The sequence below is a fragment of the Corvus hawaiiensis genome, chromosome 2, assembly GCF_020740725.1.
Source record: "Corvus hawaiiensis isolate bCorHaw1 chromosome 2, bCorHaw1.pri.cur, whole genome shotgun sequence".
NCBI lineage: Eukaryota > Metazoa > Chordata > Aves > Passeriformes > Corvidae > Corvus > Corvus hawaiiensis.
Genome location: NC_063214.1, coordinates 87,693,870 through 87,706,163, shown reverse-complemented (window position 1 = coordinate 87,706,163; position 12,294 = coordinate 87,693,870). Strand labels below are relative to the sequence as shown.

General features: G+C 38.9%; 1 protein-coding gene across 2 annotated transcripts in view; it reads right to left on the bottom strand.

The window, feature by feature from the left end:
- The window catches only part of ZBED1 (zinc finger BED-type containing 1), a 53,267-nt gene that overhangs the window by 38,784 nt on the left and 2,189 nt on the right, over positions 1-12,294 (bottom strand). The window contains exon 2 of one of the 2 annotated variants that reach the window (XM_048324015.1): positions 10,449-10,591. The exons of the other annotated variant lie outside the window; for it this stretch is intronic. The gene's annotated coding sequence lies outside the window, so the exon portion shown is untranslated. The remainder of the gene's footprint in view (positions 1-10,448; positions 10,592-12,294) is intronic. 2 annotated transcript variants of the gene reach the window in all.

Genomic DNA, 12,294 nt, shown 5'->3' with positions numbered 1-12,294 from the left:
TAACATGAAAGAGAAGATTCTCAAAGGATCCCTTGTGTCACTGGTCTGTGAGCCACTTCAAAAGGTACATGCCCTGCAAGAAAAAGGTACCCATTGCTGTGGTGGCAGCTGTTACTGTAGCTGCTGCTCTTCCAGGTACATGGCAAAAGGGGGCAGTGGGGCACTGTACGTTTCAATAGATTAAACTAATGATCCCTGCAGATCTTTTCTCTACATTTCTTTGCTGCAAAAAATTACTACAGTACCTAAAAAAGCAATCATGTTGTATTAATAATATCCAGACAGTTTAAACATAACATCTCTTTTGCTTTCACTGAAAATGGAATTCCTCTCCTTGTAAACGATTGACTGAAACTTCATTACTTCCAAATCTCCAGCCACAGGAAGTACTGCATTTTCACCCACTAATAATGGGTGAAACAACACCCAGTAATATCCGTGTTGGCTTCTTTTGCATTACCTCCTTCACATGCTCTCCAGGGAAGCTTGCATTCCTGCCTGTAACACATCTCTCCAAGTTTAAAATAACCAACAGTAGTTTAGGTGTCATCACATGGAACAGGTTTTGTTTCCTTTTCTGTGTCACTAACTGTGTTGGTTTTAGCCGATGTGCCATGGCCAGTCATTGCTTATGTTGGGCTCTTTCTTAATTTATTGGGCAGTTCTACCTTCTGAATCTTTCCTAAGTGTTTCTAGACTTTGTCTGTACCACATGCATTTCAAAATGTGTTTGTTCATGCAACTTTAAACATTCAGCAACATCATTTGTTGTTTGCATATTTAACAAATGAGTCTTAAGGTCAAAGGTATCTTCAAACATTTCTAGTTTTACATTGTAATATAGTCAAATCTGAAGTTTGGGGTTGCTTTGGTTTTTCAGTTGGAGTCTAGGATAACGCTTCCTTTTGCTGAAAGCAGCAGTTCCCACTTCAGTGTAAGTTGACATAGATAATATGTCATTAAAAATAATGACATATTATTTAAGAGGAATGGTCACAGTAAAGAACCCTGCCCTCTCTACCCAACAACCCTCTTTCATCTTGTCAAGAACAGCCTTTAGTCTTTTTTTAAAATGACAAAGGTTTCCAGTGTCAATATACTCCTCAGGATGGCACTGCTCTAACCAGATTTATTAGCAAAGCTCTTACTTTACCATTATAAGCCAAAGTCTGGTACTCAAATATCATTCATTTCAAAATCTCACATTTTATTTAATGGCTACAACATGTCAGCACTGTCTCCAATGTTCCTTTGATGCAAAAAGACAAGAGGATGTGACAAGATAAACTTTGATGTGCCACATCCAACCTGAAGTTTGAATTATTTATAAATGTTTGGAAAATTACATAAAATGATAGGGTATGATATGCAATCCATTACCACTACATTCTCAGATCAAAACACAGTAATCACCAACATCATTATCTTATCCCAGAGCAGTTTCAAGGGCAGCTCACTGGACTGGGATACAGAGAGTCAGTTTGTAAGCCTAATTCTTCCACTAGGAAGAATAGTGAATTCAAGAAGTGCCACCAGCCTCCTCAGCTTCAGTTTCCTCTCCTTTAAAGCAGGGGGACTAACACCCATCTTTTCTGTAAAGTGTTTGGACAACATGGTGTACGTAGTTTTTGTATTTACAGTTTAGAGGCTGAATATTATTTCTGTTATTACAGTCTTTGTTCTATTTTTACAGTGATACTGTATTATTCCTACTACTTCAGTTTTCTGCCTCCAGGGTGCTGGGTCTTGAGCAAACACAAATGCAGGCTGGTCAAAGTCGACTGCTGTTTACATTCGAAAAATATTTTAGAAGCGTAAGACCATCCTTTCCACACCAGTGCACTTAAACTTACAGGAAAATCAATAATTTTCTCTACGATTGACTAGGCCTTTCCCAGTAGGTCTTGCACAGTTAAAATAAAAAATAAACCCCCCTCAAATATAAACAGAAAAAACTTGCAATAGTGCTAACCGTGCAAAAGGGCAAGGTTTTTTTTGTAAGATGTTTATAGAAATATTTTTATGCTTTGGTTAACTCCCTGAGACAGAAAACCTTTCTTAATGGAAGAAATATTGTTTATTCTTACTTTTATTTATTCATTTTGTCCTTAACTAAGGACAAAAGTCCTTAAATAATAAAGCAATATAGTATTTCAGTGATGTACCTAACAAGCAATCTAAAACAAACTCTTCCTTTCTCCTCTCCTTAATTATTCCTAATTTCCTGATATAGGTTTCTGTACACATATGTCTTTGTACTGCTTTTTAATATAAAACTGTATATTAGGATTTTATCATTTGCATTTTATATCAAATTATAAAATTTATAGATACATAGATAGCTGAACAAGTCCAGGTCAGGTGAAAATCAAGTGACTTTCCAAATCTCAGTGTTGGTGGTAACACTACAGTTTCTATGGTGCTTCAGCATCAAAATAAGGGCATTCCACATATCAAAGCTGAGGATTCTCTTGGAAGAGAGAATCCTTTACCCAAGGTGCTGAGAAGGAAAGGAGACAGGCATGGGTGGACCACCATCTTGACCAGAGATAAAGCCCATCAAGAAAGTTAATTCAGGAATGCCTTTAATTTGCAATGGAGTTTATTTCCAGTCTCATTCCTGTTGGCATAAGTGTAATGAAAAGCCATAGAAACTTCACACTCTCAGGAGTTCCAGGAGCTCCTTTTGCAAACAAAGTGGTTTCACCCTTCATTTCTGGGGCACTGACCCAGCTCATAAACTGTGTAATAAGACGTAATAAACTGTGACCTAAAATTAAGCAAAACAAGGAAATCAAGGTATAACAGGCCACTTTCAATTCAAGCATCACTGGTAATAAATGCGTGCATATATGTGCGTTTGTGTAAGATCTCTTTAAATTCACACTAACAAATCCTCTTGGTGCAAACCTTAATGTAACAGATATTACACAGAATGTTTTTGAAAACAGAACCATTATAATTGGTAAAAAAGAAGCCAGCAAAATGCAGGTAAATAAGAAAATTTACATGTGGGTTTAAATTTTTAGAAATTAACTTTTTACACATGGGAAAAAGCAAAATCAAGCTTTCTTTAGCAAGGACCATTATTCAAAGGACAAATTATTCTGGGCCACAAGTGCCATCTGCTACTATTACAGCAAGGGAAAGAAAAATGTAGTCACTTTCTGCTTTGAAAGTGCTTATTCTCCTCTCCTGTGATGCTCAGCGGTGATGATAATTTTGCATTTTTCAGTCTGTCCCCTATCAGGGCACAAAACCTGCTGCTTACACAGGAGAAAGGAAATCCAGCAAAGGTTTCCAGCAGAACAGCTCTGGTGAGAGGAAGCCGAGACTGGTAGGTGGCTATAGGGCTGCATGTTAGGATATAAAAGCATGAAGAGATTGTGTTGGAACTGAAATCAAGGAGTACACACCATCCAGCCAGTTATGAGAACAACATTACACACTTACAACATAAGAGTTCTGAAACTACCTACTTTCTGAAATGGTAAGAGAAAAATAAATGGATTTCACAGTTTAAGCAACTGCTCTACTCATACAAATGTAGGTCAAAAAGAAATGAAGTTACAGTACCAGTGCAGGAATCACAGGAGTGTAAAACAAAGGTTATTCACAGGCTTAATTCAAACAACAGCTAATTTAAAAAGGGCAAATTAAGAAACAATTTTACTACACAGACCAAAATGTTATTTAATAAAATATCCAGTAAACAGATTGCTACATGCTGGGTCACAATATCAGGTTGTTTGATAAGGCACATCACTCTAAATGTCGTATTGTGCATCTGAGCTTGCTTTCAAGACTGCATCAAAGAGTGACTGCCACAGTACAGCATGTCCTGACGTCACAGCTCTGCAGTTCCACTCCTCGCCAGACACTGGGGAGCATCTATCAGGTATACTCTTCTGTCTTCAAAGTGCCTCTTCCCATGAGAAATGCACCTGGGGTTTGCACCTCTCCAGAGGATTTGCCTGACATCTGTCCATCCATCCATCCATCCATCCATCCATCCATCCATGCTACACTGTATATTAATCTTTTCTTCCAGCTACTAGCAAGGTATCCTGCAAAACTTTTCCCACCCCCCAAAGCACAGCTGCCACTGGTACATCCCATCCAGGATGCTGCCTTTCAGTGAACCACCTTCTTACTGAATCTCAAGAGGCTTTAAGTTATTTTTACAGTTATCACAAGAACCGTTTGATTCTTCTAATCATCCAGAGGACCACAGTGTGTATAAGAAGCCTAGTTTGCCTAGCTGACATTCTTCAAATAGTAGCAGAATATCCATAAGCTTATCCAAGAATGACTGCATTTTGGTTCATACAGAGGTTCTCAGGAGCACTGATTCTTTTACCTTCTTTCACGAAATCTGCTGAACCAAAGGCACACATTACATAGCTGTATGTTTCAACCATTTATCATGAGCATTTCTATTTCATGAGACAACCGTTTGCATTTTAATTTAGCAACATTTTGTACAGAACACACATTAATTACACATTAATAAATGTTACTAGTTTTAAGTTCTGTATGTCAATCATTGCCAAATCAGCTCAAGAAAGGGTTCTTGGCTACACAGGCTGAAGAGCAACAGAGGTGGCTGGATGTCATCCTAGCTGCATCACTTACTTGGTTGCTACTTTCTGCAGCCTGAAGAAGGACTCCAACTGTTTATTAACGCATATATGTGTCCTCAGATCCAAAGCTGTGCTAACAGAAATTGGCACTTCTCCATTGAAGTCAGCTGAATGTTTGTAACAAATGAACAGCTCCTCCACAGCAAGCAAAATTCTGCCTTCCTTTATGTATCATCCCACATGCCCATAGGATTTTACCTACGTGATTAAAAGAGAATGACTCACAATAGTGACTGCAGTGTCTTCCAAGCCAGTCCCGGCTTCCTCTGTTGTGCTCTACCCTCCTTCCCGCTGACCTTGTTTGTGTGGCCAAAAGCAAGACAAGAAACCCTTGGCTGATAGTAAAGGTAATACTATTTCATAATACAATCACAAGTTTATCCTTGGAATTCACAGCACTTCCAACATGCAGACTCAAGCTAAATGAATTTCGTGTCAATGTCGTGTTCCTGGGACAGGAACAGTCAAAACATTTAATTCCTAACAGCAGCAGGTTCATAGAAGTCTGTAATAAATACATTGCATATACTATCTATTCACCTGAATACTGTGTAAAATTTTAAAAAGGGAATTGCCATGTGAATTTAATAGACAATACAGGACCTTACTGCTTCATACATAATTTAGTTTCAGAACTAAAACAGCTTTCATGAACTCAAGTAAAAAGCAAGTTTCTCTTCCACTTTTAATTTAAAATCTCTCCAGGCTTGTAAGCCCACATGAGAGAAAAAATTAACGTCACTTCAGAATTCTCAAAAATAGCAGTTTATGCATTCAAATATGCAAGTTTTTTCCCAGGCTCAAAATGTTTTCATCATTTTTGATACATCTCCAAGTGAAAAAAAACCAACTGAGTTATAGAAGTGTGGCTTTTCATGTGTTTAATAAGGTGGGGGGTGGCAGTGAGCCTGTATACTAACATGAGAGAATCACTGTTTAAACCCCTGACAACAGATGCACTGCAGCTCTCCTTTATCTTGGATTTGCACTGAAAATAATCACCCTTGATAGCTCCATCTTGTAAATTCAGACTACACTTGGGCGCATAATGGAATGCCTGAATAAAGGGGATCCACTACCACCTTGTGCAGCTTCCCTGCTCTCCCCTGAGTCTGCCCACCATTCAGACAGGCAGGTGGGTATCGCAGCACAACTCCGAGCACTGAGGAGAAGGGTTTTTCTACCTGGGAAGAAAAGCTACAACGGCCTTTTGCATTTGCATTTTTCTCTAGTTAGTAATCTGCTCTTCACCTAAACATAAGATGTGAGTAGCCTAGGTATGAGATGACAAGTTTGGTGTTGAAGCATGCCATTCCCATGAGATTTTCTCTTCAAAGCCATAGTTTATATTTATGCCAGGCAGTACCTGAAAATCCTACTGTACCAACTACCTGTATGGGCATGGCAGTTAATGTGACAGGCTTTGTACAGCTGAAAACAAACACAAAGATAAAAATTGGATCAGATTGCAGAAAAAAACTATACTACACAAGAGTATGCCCAGCATGATTATATTATAGTCAGAGCAATGTAACTGAATTAATTTCCAGTTCCTAGAAGTGTGCTGGAGTCCCCACAGAGGTGTAAGAATTAAACAGGCTATAAGAATATTGCAATTGTTGTCTTCAACCTTCAGGCTACTATGATCTGAGAAGGCTTCATCCTCCATGCACGAGCACAGTGATCATTCTGCTCTAGTGGTGCACTGCCGGGTGCCACTTCAGGTGCACACCTCACCTTACCCAGGAGTATTGTGTAGGAACTGTGGATGTAAAATTTAAGGATGATTAGGACTACTGGGAACAGATTCTCACGCAGTCCCAGTCCCAGTTCTGTGCCTCCATCCTTTTGGTTTACCTGTCTAGCACACATTAAGAGTGTATAACAACAAGCCAGCCAGTGCTCATTCCCATAGAAGACTCTCAAGAATACATGCTTGAAAGGATCATACAACCCTAGGACAGTTCAAGTTGGAAGGTACCTCAGAAAGTCTGTCTGTAGTCCGCTCTACTGCTCAAAGCAGGGCCAGCTTTGAGGTCAGACCATGTTGCTCAAGAGGGTCTTAAAAACCTACAAGGATGAAGACTACTCAACTTCAGCTCTGGAGGCTTCAGCGCAGAAAAGACATGGACCTGTTGGAGCAGGTCCAGAGAAGGGGCACAGGAGTGACCAGGGGAACATCATCTCTGCTATAGCAGACTGAGAGATGGGCTTTTCAGCCTGGAGAAGAGGAGGTTCTGGGGAGAGTTTATAGCAGTCTTCCAGTACCTAAAAGGGGCTACAAGAGAGCTGGAGAGGGACATTTTACAAGGGCACGCAGTGATAGGAAAAGGGGGAATAGCTTCAAACTGAAAGAGGTTTAGAGTTAGAAAAGTTTAGATTAGGAATAAATTCTTTACTGTGAGGATGGTGGAAAGACTGCAACTGGTTGTCCAGAGAAATTGTGGATACCCCATTCCTTGAAGAATTCAAGGCCAGGCTGAATGAGGCTTTGTGCAATCTAGTCTAGTGGAAGGAGCTTTTGAACAAATTCAAACACAAAAAAGAAGCCCCCAGAGGAAGCAAGAACATGCGCACATTGCCAACTCATGTACCTAACAAAAAAGTAACAGAGTTCCTCAGTCTTCTCCATGTCCTGGGAAACCACTTTCTGGAGAGGAACCACATTTTCCTTAGTCTTCCTTTTATCACCCACATACCTACAGAAGGTTTTTTTTTGTTGCCCTCGATGTCCCTGTCCAGCTTTAATTCTATCAGGGCTTTACCTTACCTAACCCTATCCCTGGCTGCTTGGACAACCTCAGTGTATTCCCCTCAAGCTATCTATCCTTGCTTCCATCCTCTGTAGGCTTCCTTTTTTTTTTTTTGACTTTGTCCAGGAGCTGCTTGTTCATCCACATAGGCCGCCTGGCATTTTTGCCTGACTTCTCTTTTGGGATACATTGCTCTTGGTCGTGGAAGAGGCAATCTTGAGTATCAACCAGTTTTTCTTGGACCCCTCTTCCCTCCAGGGCTTTATCCCACAGTACTCTACTGAGCAGATCCCTGAAGAGGCCAAGGTCAGCTCTCCTGATGAGCAGGGTAGTGAACTTGCTGTGTGCCCTCCTCACTGACCTAAGGATCTTAAACTTCACTGTTTCATGGTCGCTGCAGCCAAGCTGAATTATGCTGTATCAGTCACTAGAAACATATATTGATGTATTTCTGTGTGCCCAGTGTTTTCCTTTTCTCTTCACTGATACCAAGACTTCACTGAACTCCCACTCAGTTATTGTCCCTATTAAGTGTGTCAGAATGGCATTGCAGTAGAAAAAAAAACCAAGTCATTAGAATGGAGATTGGTTGTAAACTTATTTTTAAGCCCATTTATATACACCTATCTCACAAAGGAGGTGATGATAGTATGTTCAGGAGTGCATTAATTGTAAGAGCTATATAAGAAACATGCACTGCAGGTTACCTGACTACATCATATATAGTTTCCATGAAGAGTACAACTTAATCAAGACCTTGTTTATTTTTGCTGTAGGTATCGCAATGACTTTGTTGGGTATTCATTTAATAGGGTTCACAGCAACACAACTCACCACTGAAATGGATACTGAATAGCAAATAAAATTTTCTCCATGAGTTCAAGTTTACCCCAATATGGAATAAATGCAGAAGAAGCTATTCATACAAAGGGCGCTTTTTTTCCCTAGCACTTGGTAAACACATTGCTGTATTTCATGAAAACCAAAACATTTTCTTACTCAGGTGTTACATAAAATACCATAATACCCAAAAAGCATCATAATCCTGAAGCGGATGTGCATAAGTTTTAACACTCATAAGTTCAGGAGGATTCTTTCATCCTTTGCACTTAAAAACATAAATACAGATGGTGTATTACATCAAAGGTTTGTACATTTGTACCTTTGCAAGAAGATGTTGGCTATTACTGGTTTGAGACAAAATATTACAGTTCTACTATCTTCTCTCTGAGATGCTCTTTTCTCACATATATATCTTGGTCATAATAAGTTAATTACCTAATAGGACTTTTCCCTGGTAAGTAGAGATTTTGTCTCTTTGAGGTCAATGGAGAACACAAGACATAAAATCTATTTGTTACTAATGTATTTCTTCCAGCCCTCATAAGCTGAATTATCTTTTTTTCCAAAGTGAACAGAGCATTAGCACTTTCTTTCTAAAAATGATTCATTTATAACCCAAATATTCAATACCACTCATGCTTGATCATCAAGTCATCAACACTATCTGGTTTTCAAGTAATTTCCTATTGGGCATTAATGGTCAGGTTTCAAGGAAAAAGAGAAAAAGTCATCCATGTAAAGATTCTCAGCTTGCTCTAGAGTTGCTAATTTCTAATTTGATCACATAGACTGTACAAATGCATATACATATACACATGCATATGTATGCATGTATACTTCTATGTACATACAGTTTCTGTACAGGAAGGTGGCAGTTTTTGTGCTCCGAGCTTCTCATTTTACTTCGCATTAGCTGCACTTTTTAAAATTTGAACACTCTGGACTCTCTCTTCTTCTGTCTTGATAAAACATTATTCTTTCTTTTCCCATTCCTTTGTGTTTCTTAATCAGTCACAAGCAATTTTTTCCACATCTTTTTTGCAACCATAATCTACATTCAAACTATGCTACAATGAAACTCTGAATGTCACCTTATTGGTATCCCTTACGTATGATTTAATGACTTGTGAAAACACCAGTAAATATCTTTAGCATTCCAAAGTAATATATCAAAATATTCAAAATAAGAATGTCATTCTCAACAGCACACAGTGTTATGAGCCCCTCCAAGCTAAAGCTCAAATTTTCTCACTCGGGCAAAATTTTAAAAGTTATCAAAATGCCTCTAACAAGAGTAGATGCTGCTGTGCAACTACATGAACCATACTAGCAATGCATATTAAAAGTAACTCGTAATTTTTTTTTTTTTAAGTTAGCTAAATATATATTAGGATATTTCATCCAACAAAACTAGCTTATTGCAGAACAACAAACAAGCAAGTGTGTGCTGCTTTCCAATTCACTCATCATTTGGTCAGCCCACTCCAGGAAAATCAATCCGTGCAGTTTGTCTACAAACCGCATTACGCACTAAGTCACAGTTCAGACGATTAATGCTTAGAAGGAAGGAGAAAACACCATGCATCAAAGAAAAACTGGGGAAAAAGTCATCTGTTGAGAAACGGCAGTGGAACTTTCCTGTATGTTTGAATGTCCAATTGCAGCCCTGACGCGGTGCCATGCAGCAGGGAGGGAGCAGCCAGGCGAGCATCTAATGGCACATCCGCACCCGGAGCAGAGCGAGATCTTCAGGTGGAGAGCAAATATGCCTGCTCTTTATAACTCCCTTACACCACCACCAGAGTTTGTATTAACATTACCAATGCAAGACTGTTATTCTAGCGAGGCAAGAAGCAAGATATGGCCTGCTCATGCTGCAGGTTTAATACACTTGTTACAGTGATTCTGTATTCCCTAATGCTGCCCCCAAATTTGTCATTTAAAGGACCCTGCCAGTTTCAAGTGTTAGAAATAGCATCAGTTGTACAATTAAACCCAACAATCCCACCTTTGAGCTGTTTATAAACACACAAATGGGGCCAAGTGCTTGTCACATTACCAACAATCTAAGGATCATCACCTTGCATAGAACAGACAGTAGAAAATCGGTCCTAGACTGGGCCCTCCAACAAATGGGGCTGGAGCTGCATAGGGCAGATCTATGTGGCCTGCCTTACAGCAGCCTGAAGGCTCTCTACTTCACACTCACCTGGAGGGGAAAAAGTACAGCTGAGCACTCATGACACAAGGACATCTCAAGGAAGCAGCACTGTCCATCCTTGGACCTCGGCTAACCTTTCATCTCTGCGAGACCCTCCTACGCTGGAATCATCTTCAATGCTCATTTTAAGCCTGTTTTAGGGAAATGGTATAAGATGCACAGAGGGTATACCATGAAGACACTGATTCTTATTAATCCATTTTATAAGGAAGAAAATAGAAAATAAGCAAATCTGTGATGTTCATTGCCCAGTTACTCTTCTTTCATGCCACTTACAGACAGTATTTAATAAATCTTCAGGGAATTTGCCTGACTAGGAACTGCATAAAGAATGACTTATCCAGAAACATACTGCATGTTTAAGTCTGATGTGACAATATTCCTGGGACCATGCTATAGCATGCTACCTTGCAGTAGGAATTAATCCATAAAATTCATTACACTTCTGCTGACGAAGCAGTGGTAACTTCAGAGTCTTTTTCACACAAAAAGGCAAAGATTTGAAATATTGTTCAACACAATATTTTTTGAACAGCCTATTAAATAGATTTTGGACTAAAAACATACTTTCAAACTTAATTACTTAATTACTAATTTTTGCAATATGGTAAAAATTTCTCGGCTTAAGTAGGAACATGGTAACAAGTTGTCTTTGCCTTAAACAAAAGCACTACTCATGATGTTACAACCTGTCTTATTGCAAAAAGTACTTACAGGTGATCTATATCTACCTGATGCACTGCATCTCAGTCACAGGTGATATTTCAGAGTTCACCTTTGAAACACTACCTTACATTAAAAGACAGCAAGCTGGTTAAAATTGAGTTGGGACATGAGCACAAACACCGAATAGAAATAAAATCATCACCAAACTTCAGAGCAAACAAGTAAATAGTTAGAAAAATATGGTCTCTAGGTATTCCACTGTAACCAATTTACCCTTTTTACTGTTTTAATATCTCTCTCAACTTTAATAACATCATGCTGTTACAAATTCAAATGCTAATCTGCCAGCATATTTCTGACTCCGTCAAAACCAACTGCAAAATTCCACACGGAGCTGAGCAAGGCCAGGATATCATTCCTTTCTATCAGGCACCACAGGAATAGGAAAAGGTGGGGTCTATATCTTTAGGGTTTTGCGTTTGCTGACACACAATAAACAATACATGCAATATCGAACCAAAGCCAACACATCTGTGACTACAACTACAAATCAAATTCAATACTGATAATCATTGCTCCGCTTATTTTTCAGTTCTGTCAGGCTAGAAAACACCCATTTGAGTGTATACAAATCTTATTGTATATTTATATATAAACACATACATATATTCACCTTATTTAGAATAAAACCAGGTATTAAAAAAAATTCTACATCTTGTTTCCTAAAAACAATATGCTTAAAATAATAATGAGCCAGCTGGAAACACTAGTGATCAGACAATAACTGAATGGACTATTTCATGGTTTTTACAATTTTTAAGCTGATTAACATCAGTTATGATGGGTAGTACAAAATCTGTTCGGTCATCTCAACGCTTCAGATATTTAATCACCCCTACACATACCTCTTGATACTTAAAGTTTTCTGAAAACCACATTAATTTGCCACATTTCATCCAGTGCTATAAATAACAGTTTGGTTTACTGTGAAATAATTAACACTTAATGGCAAAGCCTCCATAACTGTCTCACCCACTAGCTCCAGCCAGCTGGGAGAGGGGCAGAAGATGTGCACTGCTGTTAATTTGGAAGGGAACATGTGACACAACCTGACATATCAAAGTGTGAAGAGGTTTTTGCCACTTAGGTAAAAACAAGTGTACTGACT